Source organism: Falco punctatus, assembly GCF_963210335.1.
Source record: "Falco punctatus genome assembly, chromosome: 1".
Lineage (NCBI taxonomy): Eukaryota > Metazoa > Chordata > Aves > Falconiformes > Falconidae > Falco > Falco punctatus.
Genome location: NC_137580.1, coordinates 62,834,198 through 62,850,799, shown reverse-complemented (window position 1 = coordinate 62,850,799; position 16,602 = coordinate 62,834,198). Strand labels below are relative to the sequence as shown.

General features: G+C 36.6%; 1 long non-coding RNA gene across 1 annotated transcript; it reads left to right on the top strand.

Moving 5' to 3' along the window:
• The first annotated feature begins 1,839 nt into the window (after positions 1-1,839).
• On the top strand, positions 1,840-16,596 carry LOC308060269. Its single transcript, XR_013926653.1, has 3 exons — positions 1,840-4,636; positions 9,468-9,800; positions 11,282-16,596. It is a non-coding gene; the product is annotated as an uncharacterized lncRNA (long non-coding RNA).
• The last annotated feature ends 6 nt before the right edge of the window (positions 16,597-16,602 follow it).

Sequence of the window (16,602 nt, the reverse complement as noted above, 5' to 3'; positions counted from 1 at the left end):
TCTTATTTCATTTTTAACCAAAAATAGTCCTTCGTCTTGCCTCCTGCTTGTGAGCACATTTCTGTTTACGCTTTCAATCATTTCTAAGCTAGCAGCATTCTCTCCTCTGTGCTATTGGTCTCCACCCATGACAACAGCAACAGTCCTGGTATAAACAACATATAGCTTTAAGAAAATGATGATAATGCCCCAAGAGGTGTGCATTTGCTTGTCACATACAGTTTTTAAGTGAAACGATAATATCCTTTTTTCCCCATAATTTTGTTGTAAAGCAAAAAATCCCAGTTTCTCACTGAGAACTCTTAGGCATCCAAAGCCCATGAATCTGTAGGTAAATCTGGCTATAATTATAGAATAAAGTCAGAAAAAAAAGAAAAAAAAAAGTATATTATCATTACAACAAACCACATGTCCTGATTTTGGCTGGGATAGAGTTAATTTTCTTCCTAGTAGCTGGTACAGTGCTGTGTTTTGGATTTAGTATGAGAATGATGTTGATAACACACTGATGTTTTAGCTGTTGCTAAGTAGCGATTACTCTTAATCAAGTTTTCAGTTTCCCATGTTCTATCAGTGAGGAGTTACACAAGAAGCTGGGAGAGAGCACAACCAGGATAGCTAACCCAAACTAGTCAAAGGGGTATTCCATACCATTGAATGCCATGGTCAGTACATAAACTTGAGAAGTTGGCCAGGGGCTACCAATCACTGCTCAGGGACTGGCTGGGCATCAGCCAGCAGGTGGTGAGCAATTGTACTGTGCATCACTTGTTTTTTTTTCCTTTGGGTTTTATTAATGTCTCTCCCTCTCCTCTTCATTACAGTAGTTATTGTTATTACTATTATTATTTTTACTGTATTTCAATTTTTAAACTGTTTTTGTCTCAACCACATTTTACCTTTTTTCCCATTCTACTTCCCTGGGAGGGGCAGGGAGTGAGCAAGTGGCTGCATGGCGCTTAGTTGCTGACTGAGGTTAAACCACGACACCATGTATTTTGGAAAACAAATGCTGGGAATGCAAAGTGATAACAATACCAGAAAAATAATATAAAACTAAAATCTTTTGATTACGGTGAAACCTCCCGTGCTAGAAAACCTGAATGTTGTATTTAAGTTTTTTTATGTTAACCTTTTCCTTCTGATCTGCAAACAAACCTACATTTTTCAATATTCTTTTGCAGATCACTCCACTGGGAAAGATCCTGTGTCCTGACTGGGAGGAAATAATTGTTAACTGCACAGAACAAAACAACTCTTCCATTGCAACTGTTCTAATTAGAAGTGATCAGGTAATGAATTAGATGCAGAAGCAAACAAGCTGTGGAGAATTCAGATGAGCTGTTTTCTCAAATGGATTCAAAGTCATCAACAGCTGAAGCAATATGTGTTATCCCAAACCAGGTGCATAGGCATGAAGCCCTCAGCTTATAAAAAAATATATGAGGGGTAGTTGCTTCGTGGTTCAAGGCATCTGTGTCCCCTCCTGAGCCAGAATTCCTGCAGTTACCAGCACAGGTTGATGATGCTGACTTAATGGCTATGAGACTATGGAGGGAAGAGAAGAAATAAAAGGGTATATTGATTAAGAATATATTCTATTTGTCAATTTCTGCCAGGTACCCTGTAAATCCCTGGCAGATGGGGGAGCTTGCCTTGCCAGCATATAACTTAAGAGCATCTAGCAGTATAAACAGGATTTATCCTACCATAGAGGTAAACTGAGTCCTACCTTCCCTCAAGATTCAATAGCACTTAACTGGTGCTGAGTAATGCTGTCTATACCTAACAGGGTGTTTGATGGCTAAGGGGAAGGAACAGATAAAGAGAATGTAACAGGTCTTTCCTATGGCATGTCACTGTCACGTGTAGGCTGGTTGTTTTTAGCAAAAGCAAGGCACTTTTATCAGCAGGATCACTCAAAGAATAAGATGCTTTGAGAAAGGGATCAGCATCTAGCTTTGTTCTGACTAACATAACCCACAAAGAAATGTCTGTCATGAAATGAACAGATGTGCTTAGAAAACTGAAGCCAAATTCTGGTAAGACCTATGCAACTCTACTAGCTTCAGCAGGGCTATATGCAAATAGTGAGTGAAAACTGAGTTTGGGTCTTTGCTGCAAACAGTTTAGATACTTTGGTGGAATTCTGGATAAGTTTAGCTCTGGCTTAAATAGTATGCAATTCTGCTATGTGAAGTAGAAAAGAGTTCAGATATTTGTTAAGAAATGGCTGCACGTGAACACCCGTTTATTTCTACCGAACTCTAAACACAACTGCATTTTATTGATGGTTTGATTCATATGTACTGTGCAACAGCAATCTCCTACGAATTTTTACCATAATTAATAAGAAGACTTGTATGGTTTCAGGTCTGAATTGGGAAGCTGCTATTTGAATGATAGTACCAACTAATTTGGAGACAGTAATGTCATCTGATGCTGTGCATGAGGAGCATGCCCAGCTGGAGAAGCTTTAAAGTAACCTCAGTAGAACAGTGAAATTCTGTAGTATAATTAGTCTGGAAAATAAAGACAGTCTGAGTCAAAGATGCTATCACACTTAATCATTTCTGTTCTATTTTTATTGTGTATCATTGAAATCTAGAGGAAAATCAAAGACAAGTATTCCCTGAGGGACAGATACTGCTGCCATTCTTGATATAAAGAATCTACAGGCTTTTGTAGGCATTTTGAGTTAAGAGAGAGGACAGGACAGGGAATTGCTCTGTCTGTGATCTGTGCGTGGTGATAGGCACCAGAAGACTTAACACCAGAAATCTCTTATCGTGGAGATAATGCTGATTCAACCACAGCACTTTTGGATTACCAATAAACAACTTAACGGTGTTGAAATCACACATGATGTTTTGCTCTTGCCTCTACCACAAAGCACTAGGGACCACCCAGCTCAGCATTTCAGTTGTGTTGAACGTATGCATATTTGAAATAAGTCATGAAACAATTTAACACAAAATGCTTTTCAGAACACGTGCTTCTATGATAATGGCACTTGGGAACTGTGTAATGGGATGAGCAGTAGCTGCTTTCAGCAATATACACTGTTAAGAAGAGGTAAGTCTGAAATTTGGCCCATGAAATCCAGAAAATAATGAAAACTTCTGGGGTCATATACTGAAACAGGCTGGTGATGAAGATAAGAGGGACTGAGGAGATCACAGCAACAGGTAAATGAAGTGAAATGTTTAGAGAATCTTTAGAGAAAAGTCTCTGCTGTATTAACACTAGCAATAGATAGTACATGGTTAATAAATAAACAGTCAGAACAAAGGCATAAATCCAATTCCCACTTACCATAAAATTCATGTGTATATTTTAAGTGTTTCTCAGTAATAAAAGCTAATATACTTCAGTGTTAGAAACTATAATAAAAATGAAAGAATAAGAATGGAATGTGAAATTGCAGAAGCAGCGCTGTATGAGAAACTAAGTAATCAGAGCACTACTAGAACATTCAAAAGTGATAAAAGCACTGGATGTTCAGGACTTTTTTTTTTGCCTGCAAATGTGCAAATGAGAATACGACTACAAAAAAAAGAGAAGTGTATATAACAGTTCACACTGTAAATTCATCAGAAAAAGATCTATAACCCTTGAAAATCTTACCAAAAAGACAGGGAGACATTTTCCTTAAGATAACTCAGGACTATGGTAAAAGGCTGCCCTTGTCATTTAGAAAGGCTACTGCTATTGCAGTGATGAGGATAAGCTACCAATGGAATTTGCCCTAGACAGTATTGAGAATTACACATCATTTTGTGCTAAAGGACTGCATAAGATTCTCAGATGAAAGGAGGATCTTGTTTATATCAGCAATGTCATAGTAGCGTATTTGTAGCTGCTACGGACTGAAGCTATAAGTTAGCCTACCAGCTGTCTCCTCCTGCTACAGCTATATCAGTTTGTCTAAGAAATGTATTACTTGTCCTGACAAACTTTGCATTATCTAGATCAGCCGTGCAGTGATTTCCTCATATTTGCAAATACTAGCTGTATTTAATCATGCAGGAAAGACTAATTCCTGCTACTCTGGGATAGTTACATGCATCTCAACGTTTGCAATAAATTATGTGCTTACTCTAACGTTTTTTCATGTCCTCTTTCTGAATCAGTTTGTACTTTAATGGCCACAGAGACTGCTCTTTATGTACATATTCCTTCTCAAGGAGTCTGCGGGGAGGCTTTGTAGTTCCACATCTGTTTTTACACATCCTTCTCTTTCTGTTTCTCTTTCATACCAAAAGAACATATGCATTAAAAAAAGAAAGAAAAAATAAAATAAAATAAAAGCAATCCCTTTATGTCTCCTTCTCCCTCTCCTGCTTTAATAAGATTCAGAATTGTTACCATCCAGATGATCCAACTGTGTCAATAGTGCCATTCTGGCAGTTTTATATACATACGTCTCATGGATTTATCATTTGCTAGATCCCTGGTATGGCATAGATTTTGTAAATAGACGAAATGCTCTTTCCTGCAGGAAATGGAGATGCCATGAAATGAAGATGTGTTTATCTATGCCACGTAGAATAGGATTTCCCTGAGAGGTGGTGGACTTCTGCCCTACAAACCCATCTCTGACTATGAGCACTAGTTCAAAACAGCAAGCATTCAGGTAATGTGACAGCGTGTTGTTATGCTGTAATTGAGGTTTCCTTTGTGACATTGTGGATGCACCCATCTCTATTGTCCAAAATAACTTCTAGCTGAAATATCAATGACATTTTGTCTTGCATTACAGAGGTTTCTGGTTTGTTCCGTAGCCTTTTTTTTTTTTTTAACTTACAATTTACTATTTTATAATAAAAAATCCCAATCATATTTATTTGTGGATGTCAGCATACAGAAGTAGTCTATGAGACTGACTTCAAATCCATTAAAACCAATGGTGATTGCAGAGCATTTTTAGTGCATAGGATCCAGCTTCACCAGTGGTACTGCATGCGAGACAGATGTGCCTCTCCAGATCTAACTATATCCATGAAAGGGGGAAAATTTTCACCCAATCTTTTTCTTCAATACTTTATACAAACAGTTATGGATGTTTCCCCAGATCAACATACTCGTACCTGTGGATCTCATTCTTTGGTGGATTATGCCACTGTATTCATGGACACACTCATAATTCCCCATTAAGCAGAATATGTCTAAAAGCCAAGCATTGCCATGCTTGATTGCCTAGGATTTAGCTAGAAAGGACTTAATATCATGATACAAATTCAGGCAGTGATGGAAAAGAAAAAAACCCTGGTAGCCTTTTTTTGTCATTTTTGCTCTATTACAATGTGCTTTCCATAACCATAGTCTCTCAGTTTTATGCTAGGCATTTATTAAAAAGAACACTTGCTTCTTGCTTTTCACAGAGTATTTAATCATGTACTTGTGTCTGTTTATCCATATGGTAGCTAGGAATGTTCCTTAATGATAAAAAGCTCTTGAACTGGTAAAGCAAAGACAAAACCCGTGATTTTTGACTGAAGAGCAGTTGTGGGAAATGTGCTAATAGAAGTCATTTTACTCTTGGATAATGGAGACAAAAGTGTTTAGTAGAGAAGGAAACAAAGATCTTTTTTCCATATTGATATGAAAACTTAAATGAACATGTAAATATAAACTATATTACCCCCATCTTTACTTGACAAGATAATTTAGTCAAACCAGAGCTGTTTATGTAGTTTCAGTAATGAAATCTGAAAGAATGAAAGTGAAGTAATGTAACTGGTTTGTTTACCAGTTCAGATTTGAACTATCTCCACCCACAGCCCTGAGACTTCACCTAACTTAACTGAGGGAAATCCAAGACCTACATGAGCAGAAGCAGGACAGGGTAAGAAGTCAGCTATTTCCAGAAGAAACTGGCATTTCATTACATTATTTAATTACATTACATTACATTAAAATTACATTAATTTTTTTTTACATTATATTAAAAAACATGTTTCCTTCTACAGAATCCCACTGTCCCTACACTACCTGTAGAAGTGGTTTAAGCCCATTAGAAGAAAAGGCAGACTTAATCCAATGGTCAGGAGTGGTTTGTCCACTGAGCTTTGACAATTTTGATTCAGTCCCTGGATTTGATCTGGCAATTTTTTACATGAGTTTCTTAAGGCTGCCTGCCATGCCTATATACAGGTTTAAAGATAGAGATTATGTCATTATAAAATTGCATACAGGGGTTTATGTGGGGAGAAAGTGTAGAAATAATTTTCAGTTTTGGGAAGTAATGTTTAATCTATTGATGATATAACCTAGGACATCTTAGGGTTCCTGTACACTTGCACTCAAACTTTTAAACATATTGGCACCTTTTTTATTTAAAAACTTCTGTGAACAAGCAATTATTGAATTTATTGCTAAAAAAAGTACACATTAAGGCAAATAACTGAAAGTGCAATGTAGGAACTAGAAAGTAGTGATGATCTCCTTGAAAAGAATTACGAGAAAAATAAAGTCTTGGGGGGAATAAAAAGATAGGTTACATACAAAGAAAAAGAGAAGATGACTCTCTGACATAATCGGGAATAAATTCTACACAGAATGGAGCACAGTAGTATGACACAGACAATCCACAGCTCCCACAGGGAGTTTAGATGGCTTAAAAGCAGCAGGACTGGTGGCCATGCCTGAGACAAGGCTGATCGTGGATAGATACAAGATCTGAGGTATGGGACAACAGGGCCTAAGTGTCACAGAGGTCACAGACTGGACCTGTTTCCACAAATTAACGTGCTATTGTGCATCCCATGAATCATGGTAACTTATCCTCCATATATTCACAGCTTACAGCAAGTTTGAGTTCAATAAATATCCTAGCATAGGTCTTAATTGATATCAAGTACCTTTTTTTTCCATTGAAACTTGTCTATATATCCAAGTATCTTCTCACTGAAGCCAAAGCTAAAATTTCTGTTCTTCAATGAAATCATATTCATGTTCATATTCATTAGATACACCACTGAAGGATTTAGAAGAATAAATACGAAACAGGCGAATCTCATGTATTTACTGTGTTAACTATTTCTTACACTCAGAAGATTTGTTTCTCTTTGCTTGAGGGAAGTATTGCAATGACAGGTTCTGATTTACTTACAAAATAATATTCATCCTTTCCCAAGCTTGGTATACTATTTCCTCAAAGCCTAAAAAACCCTTTCCTTTGGGAAATTACAGGTATTGTGACTGGGTGGGAAAATAGCCACGAGAAAAGGGATTTTGCCAGGGGAGGTCACAACACCTTACCAGACTCCAATAGCCAGTACGTCTTTTTGCAGGTGATATAATGGCTAGTTTTTCCAAATAGCAGCGAAGAGTCAACTGTACGTTCATAAAAGGTAACCTGTAAAGTTTGTACTTTGTCCTCTTAAGTTAAACTAACTGAACTTTGAAGCGTAATTCAGGATATGTCCAGCTGATATCAGTAAGACCATAATGTCTGGTATCAGTATACTCACCCACAGTCTGAAATCTATTCTTTATGTTGGTGTGCCAGGTAATGAAAAGAGAGAGAATCCAGAAAAAATGTGCAGTAGTTATGACTCAGAAATGCCAAGTGAGTTTTTACACTTGAAATGTCAATGCCTTAAGTATGATGTGATACAGCTCTTCAAAATCAATCCCAAATACAAATCTGCCCTTGAATTAGAAAAGAGAGAACATCACTGAATAGGTTTGTAAGCATCTAATTTAATTTTGCCTTAATCTGAGAATAAAAATAAAGTTTTTTGATAATGAGCAAGACTGGAACTCAGCTTCTTGCTCTAAGTTTTCACTAAAGATATGACTCTCTGAAGAGAGTTTAAAAGTTAACCTATAATTGGGACAATTTTATTTCCATCATTCTCACGGCAGTATTCCTGAAGATACTCCAGATCAATTACTTAAAAACCATATTAGCTCAATCAATGCTAATTTAATATTATAAGCTATTAATTAATAGACAGTTATTCAAAAGAAGTTTAACAAATGAGCCTAACAAATTGACTAATATTCCCACCTAATCTGTTGATCTGTGCACTTCAGAGGTGAGGTGATCCAAGCAAACTTGGCAAACAGCCAGTTGCCTCATCAAGCTGAAAATATTAAGAGGACAGAAGCTTGGTTAAAGAGAAGGACTTGGCGAGACAGAAGCTGCACTCAAGTTTTTACAAATATGCAAGTCTTCGGAAGGCAGTGGAGAATCAGGCCTTCCATCTTAACATGTATAAATATTGTCTCATCCGGTGCTCCCAGGAATTTGGACTGGTTAAACAAATACACTGTACTTCAGTCTTTAGCAGACAAGCATTTATGGCTTTCATTGAAGTCAACAGCAGTTTTACACTGGCTTCCAGTGTAAAACTCAGGAAGAGTGTTGGGCTGTAAACAGCCTGCAGTGCTTGTTTCACAATGTCATGACATAAAGTTTGTCACAACCTTCCCTTTAACCTGGCATTGCTGTTCCAGAGCTTTGTGATTTTCCAAGCAACCTGCAGGGCAATGCAAAGAGGAGCATGCATTCCTGCAAAGTGCTTACAGCTGTCATTTTGTTCTTAAGACTTACAAATGAAGGTATGTATCACTGAAACCAGCTGTGCCATGAAAAAATATAAGATAGATATTACTGCCTGTGATGTTTGTGCTCAAAACACTTTGAATGCTGAAATTACTGTTTGTAGAGGTAAAAAATACAGGCTAGTAGCACTTTAATTCAGCTTATCACTTGATCAGTATTTTTTACAGTACCACCATTATTCTTAACCATGCATTCATTTATTTCTTAACTCTAATTTATTTGTAAAGAAATTATCAATGTATATATATTTTTTTTCTATATATATGATCTGTTCTGAAAATTTTACACTGAATTTAAAGAGAATAACAGGAATAATAATATGTTTCCAGGACACTAATAATGATTACTTATTGGGTTTTTTCCCCCAGAAAAAAAAAAAATGAACTGTCCTACATAGACTGTGAGAAATACAAGCCAAAAGTATCAGAGTAAAAACATTTACAAAATTGGAAATGGCTGATGATGTAGATCACAGGCTCAGTTTAATTGCATCTGCATCTTCTAACTGTAACATTAGTGGAAACATGGAAAAATTAACTCTGAGGTCAAATGTTGTTCAGTTCCACAGGAACTGAAAACCCTCTGGAATACTATTCAGCCGCTTGCACCATATCTGTTTTCAAGACAGTGGTGCTTGAGCTATGAGAATAGTATGAAATAAGAAAGGAATGCTCCCTCCCCACCCCACCCCCCCCACCCCCCCTTCCTTTCCATAAATCGTGTTTTTACAGTTCAGGTGCTAAATAAGCAAAGAAGGAAAGTATTAGTGGCGAAGTTTTCTGCAGATGGCACATTACATGAGAACAACTGAGAAGTAAATAGGGTTTTAATGCAGAGATTGAGACTTTAAAGGATGTTGGCAGTCATTTTTTTTTCTTTTCAACTCTGTTAGATTGTTCAGCACCAACAACCTGTTCAGTTGTGACTAGGAGAAAAGAAAAAGTCCTTTCAGAAGCATTGTCCTTCACATTTCATGAATAAGCAGAACCATTGGCCAATGGATTTTCTCCTCCTACTTTCTGATTATTGTTTGACACAAACATCTGGTTGGAAGCCCTAGTACTTCCTTGAGCACATAAGCTTCCAGAGTGCCCAAAATGGGGGCTCAGTCTATCCTCATCTCTGAAAAGGATGCCTGCAAGTGCCTGCAGGGGAGGACTGGGAGTGGACTACTTGAGGGATCCTGCTGCTAAACACAATTTAGAAAGGAGTATGCTGGTATAAGGTACAATTAGTATTTTATGCACTATGTAGTGAATGGGTTTTTTTGTTGCCGAGGTTTGGTCTTGCATTCTTTGTAGAAATTGCAGCCCTCTTTACCTGAGTGGTAGATTGGAGCTTCCAGGAAAATGGAACTATTGTAAATTATTAAGACAGTATAGGAAAACATTACTAAAGCAATTATAACTACAGTATTTAAATGATTTTACAGGGATTAATGATGCAATATCTTGCAATGTTCTGTTTTATTACTAGCAGAACTTAGCTGTACTTCCAAAGGAAAAAGCTTTATAATAAAAGAATATTTGTTTTACTAAATTACAATTTATATTTAGAGTATTTAAAGAAAAAATAATCATTGACAACATCCTATTACTCTGCTGTCAGTAACAGTTGCCATATATTAATATTATTATTTGTTTCCACACTTGCTCAAAATACATTGAAGAGATGTTATTCACACTTACCTTTGACATAATCTTTTTCTGGTTAAATGTCTTTGAGGTTTTACCTTCAAGGATTCACGTATATAATACTCAGTGACTAAGTTTTGCTCAGTGCTTTGCTAATCACTGTCATACAGTCTGTTTACTTTATGGGTTTCAGTTTGCTAAAAATCTAATTGGAGATGGTATGATAGTATTGTGTTCCTCAGATGGTAATGTTAATCAAGAAGATTCTTAATTAAGAAATTCTAAAGCTTTTATTTCACTGAGCAGTTCTTGTTCCTGACACAGAGTATTATATGAGAACACCTTTTACTTCTGGAAAGAAATTTGAATCCTGTTATACCTGTTGAGCAATGAGAAGATAATTTAGTCCTTTAAAACATGTTTTGACAAAGCACCCCTTGATGGAAGAATTATGCCTTGTGAAATGGCACATAGCAAAGCCAGAGGAATTTGGCTCCCCATCTGTCTTCCATATCTGTGGTATATGACGTAGACAGCAACAAATCCACAAATATTACTTATTGTGAGGGTATCTGGACTTGTTTTTTCAAAATGTAGAAAGAAACTGTGAAAAGAAGCTAAAAAGGAATCCAAGTCAGAGAAGAGCAGAATAACTTCTTTACTAGTAAGTGAAATGGTAATGAAGAAAAACTAAAGGAAAATGTTTTCCTTTCAATTTATGTTCTGTTTCTATTATATGATCTGTGCTTATTTCACATAAGAAGTGTAAAAATGAGCGATAGAGAGCCACACTATGTAAGAGAAGAAAGAAATTTTTACTTGTAATAACCTCAGAAATATCATCTGATGCATTCAAAATGTTTTTACTCAGCAATTCAGGCGATAATAAAAGCAGAAATAATGTTATAGCTACACAGTAAAATAATCTGGCAATTTGTCTGAAAGTTCCAAATTGTGATTGGTTCAATTACATTGCTCCTTCTTTGTATGTTATGGTATAAATTGAGCAAAGTTTTCCTGCCGATGCTTTTTTTTTTTTTTTTTTTCCCTACATGATTCATGTGTATCCCAGACCAGGGACAACTGGGAATCATTAATATGACTCATTCACATGAGAATACATTGAAGAATGGATTGGCTTCAGTTTAAGAGAAAAGGATTGGAGTCATGTATATTCTTAGCAGAAAAAACAACTCCATAGCTTGCAAAATTCTCCCTTACCGAACTGAAGAGTTAAGGTCCGAGGAAGGGGACTACAGATCCCTGCAGAACCTGGAAGCACTGAGTGATCAAGATCTAGCAGGGATCTTCCCATGCACTGAAGAATTTCAAATTAATATGGGTGGAACTTTTCAAAACTGTGAAACATGGAGGGCTTTAATTCCTACAAAATGTTCACATGAAGCTCACATAAAAGTTTCTTGAATCTGAGTTTTCAGCGGAATTGAGAGTGGGACAGATACATATCAGATACAGAGGTATAAAGATGTCTTTCATCAGTGGTTTTTTGTCTTGACTTACAACTTGGCTTTGATGTAGACTGACTTCAGCTTTAGCTGCAGACCTGTGGAACAAGTGATACTCAAATCTCCCCTGCAAAAGCAGCTTCAGTTGTTCCAGTCCCTTTCTTTTGGCATTGCAGCTCCTCACCTTCCCTAAGCTGTTTCAGACACATTTTTTTTGAAGGACACCTGATTTGTTGCCTTTTCATTCAGAAGTGAGAGACTGAATGTTGCGGAAACGCTACAATGAAAAATGTTGGGAAACTTGTAAGAGTTATTCCATACTTGATGATGTCGAAGATGGAATACAGTCTAGGTCTCACCAACAGGAAAGGCTGACGACTAACAAATCACTCTTTAGCTATGAAGTAAACAAACATTGCATAGGTAACTACAGAGGCACAGTTCTCCCACTGCTATGGTTGTAGTACCAATTAAGTCAGTAAGATTTCAAGGTTTCAGTAATAGTAAAGGATATCTCAGTAGCTTTAACAATAGGAAACAGAAATAATGAAAAATACATAATTAAGTGGTGTTTGATAGTACTATGGAGGTACTATGATAGGTCTGATAAGAAATGGGCCTGAAATAGCTTTTTGCATAGGAAAACTCTTTTATTCTGCTTCAGAGGTGATAAAAATATTATTATAAAAATAATCATTATTATGTTAAAAATATTATTATAGCTGGTTACAAATAGAAGTATGTGAACTTAAGAAACTCCACAACAGTGAGGAAAAGACAATTCACGGTAAGGCTGGGGTCCTTGTGCTTCTGTCCATAAGGAATAGATTTCGCATGCTTTTGATTGTGGTACCCCCTTCACAGTGATAACACAACAGAGGCTTGAAGGATCTTGAGCCACTGAAGTCATTACCACTGTATCCTTTTCAGTTGCCAGCTGTATTAGGTGCAGGTAGTTTATACTACAGTTTGGATTTTTTTCCCAGCTTTTCCTTGAAGAATTGTATTTGTAGAGCTATCAACATAGCATGCATACATTTCCACAAGTAATATAAATTGTATTCAAATGAACAATGAGTCTGCCAGTTTCCAAACGAAATCTATAGGTAAGACAGCTTCTTTCCAGGGCAACCAGTGGGACAATATACAACTTCTTTTAAAAAATAATTTCCCTGGTAAGATTATAATTATGCTGGAAATACTTGTGTACATTGTGGATAACCCATACAATCTTCTACTGCTGCAGGAAATCAGGCATGTAAGTTTCCTAGAACAGCATGAAGAAAACTAATTAGTTACTAAGAAAATAACACTAAATTAATTCTAGCAAAGAAAGTAAATTGCAAATTATTTTGCAAATGATGGAAGATCAAAGTAATGAATATTAAAAGACCAATTCAAATAAATGTACTTCTTGGTGCTATTACTTTTATGGCCTTCTTCCCAAGCAAGAATTCTGTATTAGAAACCTAAGTTCCCAGGCAATTCATGGGTAAAGTAAGATTGACATTTAGAATAAAATGCTGTGAGTGTAGCTGCTGAGTGTTAAACAACTGGGTGGGTGACTGAGTTATTAATCCTGTCCCCCACTGAAGCTACCTGACACCTCTCCTGAAGACAAGGGCCCGAGTCTTAAAGAAATACAGTTCTACGAAGAACTTCAGTTTTCTAGTCAGAGCATTTGGCCTAGAAATATAGAAACCATGGTTTAATGTTTCCTTGTTGCCTCAAAGAATTGAAACTCACACCACTTATTCAAAAATCTCTGAATTTTATGGGTCTGAGAAAGAACATGATGTTGGAACCTAGTAGTTTGGACACTAGACTGAGAAAGTGAATGACGTGGAGGCAGCAAAGACTGACTGTTTAAAGGACTGGAAAATGTATAAAACCTGCTCAGAGAGGAAGGCCTCTTCAGAACTATCCTAGGTACTAAATTGCTGTGGTTTAGGTGTTTTTTCCATCATTTCCTATTCCTTTTCTAGTCATAGTCACATAAAGAAAAAACCCACAACCACCCATTCAAAATTGGCCTAAGGACTGTGTTACAATTTCACAGCTCTTCATGATGAAGAGAGGTCATGTCTTAAAAGATTGTAGTTACCTGCAACTGCATTTGATATGAACTTGAAAGCTGAATGTGTATTAGATACGCTTTGACGTTCCTTGGAGAACGTATGTAGGAAATGACATAATTTTGGATCCTAATCTAGCCGTATAAGCAAGGTGTGAGCCAAGCATTGTGAACTACTCAGCTATGTCAGTTGTAGACATCTCTGGAATTTAGTCTTAAAGTGTGAGTCAGCTTGGTAGTTTGGATGGCAGCGCGGTAAGAATTTTTCTCAGTGTTGTTTGGACTTGATTTCCAAACTACATAGCAGTCTAGGTGCCTCATTCCTTTGCTGCTTTTAACCGCTTGCTGGTTTATTTTCAGGAAGATTACTGCACAGCACAGAGTGTTGGTTTATGTCGTAGAATAAGAGCAAACATAGAAGTGGATTTGGTTGCATATAAAGCCACTTTACATGGCGAGTTTTCTCTTTGGCTTTTAAAGTATCTAGGTATCAGGAAGGTTTTTCCTCTAGTTCAGATTAAAAGTTTATTGTGCCTTTGTGTACAAAGCAGGAAGATATTGTAGATAGCACAAAAAGGGCATTGTTCCTAGGCTATTTTTCATTGTTTTGTTAGAGCATGCCTTGAGATAATTTTCTTCCTTCCAATTAAGAATCTGGAACATTTCAGAGATGTGGAATGTACAATAATTATAACGATCAAGTAGTTGAGTGTTTGAATGTGTGCCTAAAATGTATGGGTAATTGGTATAAAATGTGCAAATATTTTACTAAGTGCCCTGAGGCACTCTTCTTCGCATCTTAAAGACAATATTATGGTATCGAGATTTCATGCATATAACACCTTGTGTGATATGCGTTTTTCATGTTTGTTACATACAGTTACACTTACATAATTCACTGACCAAATTTCCTCACAGTAACTGCTTTCCATGCTTTAGGAATATAAACGAACATCGGAACCTGAATGTGTACTGCACATGTCAACCTGTTGCTCAGTTTATTTATGCAGATTATCTATATTGTGCCCTTGCTTCGAGCTGGAAACAACACATCCATGTTTGTGAGGTGCTTTTCAAGTGAGCCATCTGGACCTAGTTGACCTTTATTTTCTCCATTAGTCACTATATGTTCTTTCAGCTTAATTTTTACCTGCTTCACAAATATCTGTGTTTTGAGATTCGGTTTATCATATCTAACCATTATCCCATTTGAAACTTAAATGACTACTCTGAAAAATGTTGTTGCCCTGGTCTTGCCATTGTAGGCTGCTTTGTCAGAGGCCACCTTGCCTTAGAATGAGTCTTTTCCCCTTTCCATTTGCAAACTGTACCAGAATGAACACAGGGAAGTAAGAAAAAATGTATCGTGCTTTGAAGAGGAAAAGTAACTTGCAAGTACACCTGAAAGACTTACAGAACCAAATGAATGATACTGAGGAAGGAAGATATATTAAAAGAATTTCCTAAAATCAGAAGGAAGGATACTACACTGGTTAAAAACTTCAGATGTATATTTTTTTGATTCTGAATCTTTCCAAGGAGACATCTCCTAGAATTACTTATTTCAGTACTTTCCAAACATTTTAAGCTATATCAGGATGATTGGATAATTCCTGCAAAATAACTCTGAAAAGTTCTGTTTGCCTTAAATAAATATAATTTTAACTGTGTTCCCTCCAGAAAGGAAGATTCCTGAGGGAGAATTTCACTGAAGACACTGTAATAAATGCATGGAAAATGCCTTGTGTTTTCCAAAGATGTGCTGAAGTTTTATGTGAAATTATGAGTCATTTTTTTTTAAAAAAATACCCTTATTTCTAATCCTAGAAGTGTAAAAATGAAATCATATTTTCCCAAATTATAACAGACCCAGAAATATAAAGTCTTTCTTTGTTACTTTATGCTTGGTGAATTTTTTGTATGGGACAGGTGGCCAGCTCTCTATTTCTCCATTCTTTCCTGACCATAGTAACAGTACATAGTTCTCTATCTATGTTTGCTTTTTTTGTCCATGGCATTCTGAGGTTTGTAGGTAAGGAGAAAGGTTTTATGATAGTGTGCACATAGCATGACTGTTCAGGAGGCTGTAGCACAGTCTCATTTTGAACTTCCTATCTAGCAGCATATTTCTATCAGGTTAAATGAAGTCATCTGTGACCTATCAATATGTACGTGACATTGGATTCAGCCTGCTCCGAAAGCTCCTTCCCAGAAGGTCTTCATATTGAATCCTCTGTGACAGTACACAAGACAAGTTAGTATTCTGTCATGAAGCCGGCTATCTCCATGAGATGGCAGAAAAACTGTGAGTAAAAACAAAAGAGTATATGTCAATATACTGGTTATAAGATAAATATCACATCTAAAGCAAACACTGGAAACAGTACATATGACTGCTGACTATTGTCTGCCTTGAGGCCTCTTTCAGTCCACAGAAAATAAGAAGCATATGGTAAAAGCGAAGAGGAAAACACATGAGGTTCAATATCCTTGTAAAAGGAAAGAATGGAGTAAAGGAACAGATATATAAAAGTTAAGTGGTCAGATTACATTCAGTGGGGGATAAAAGGCTTTTAGAATAGAATCAGCTAAGTGCCAGAAATAAAAATGTTACAGTGGTTACAGCCAGACTGTGGGAGGTTCAGGGCTGGAGTGATAAGAGACAGCAGCAGAGACAGGAAGGTGATAAAACTGAATGGATGAAATAGGATTAAGAGAGACATAAATAAATTAAATCAACTGAAGCCTTACTTTGCTTCTGCCATGTAATTAAATACAGTTATTTTACTGATCGTGAAGCTCAGAAAATTGCAGCCATTTTCAACATGCCATGCCTATTTGAAAAAAGACCGA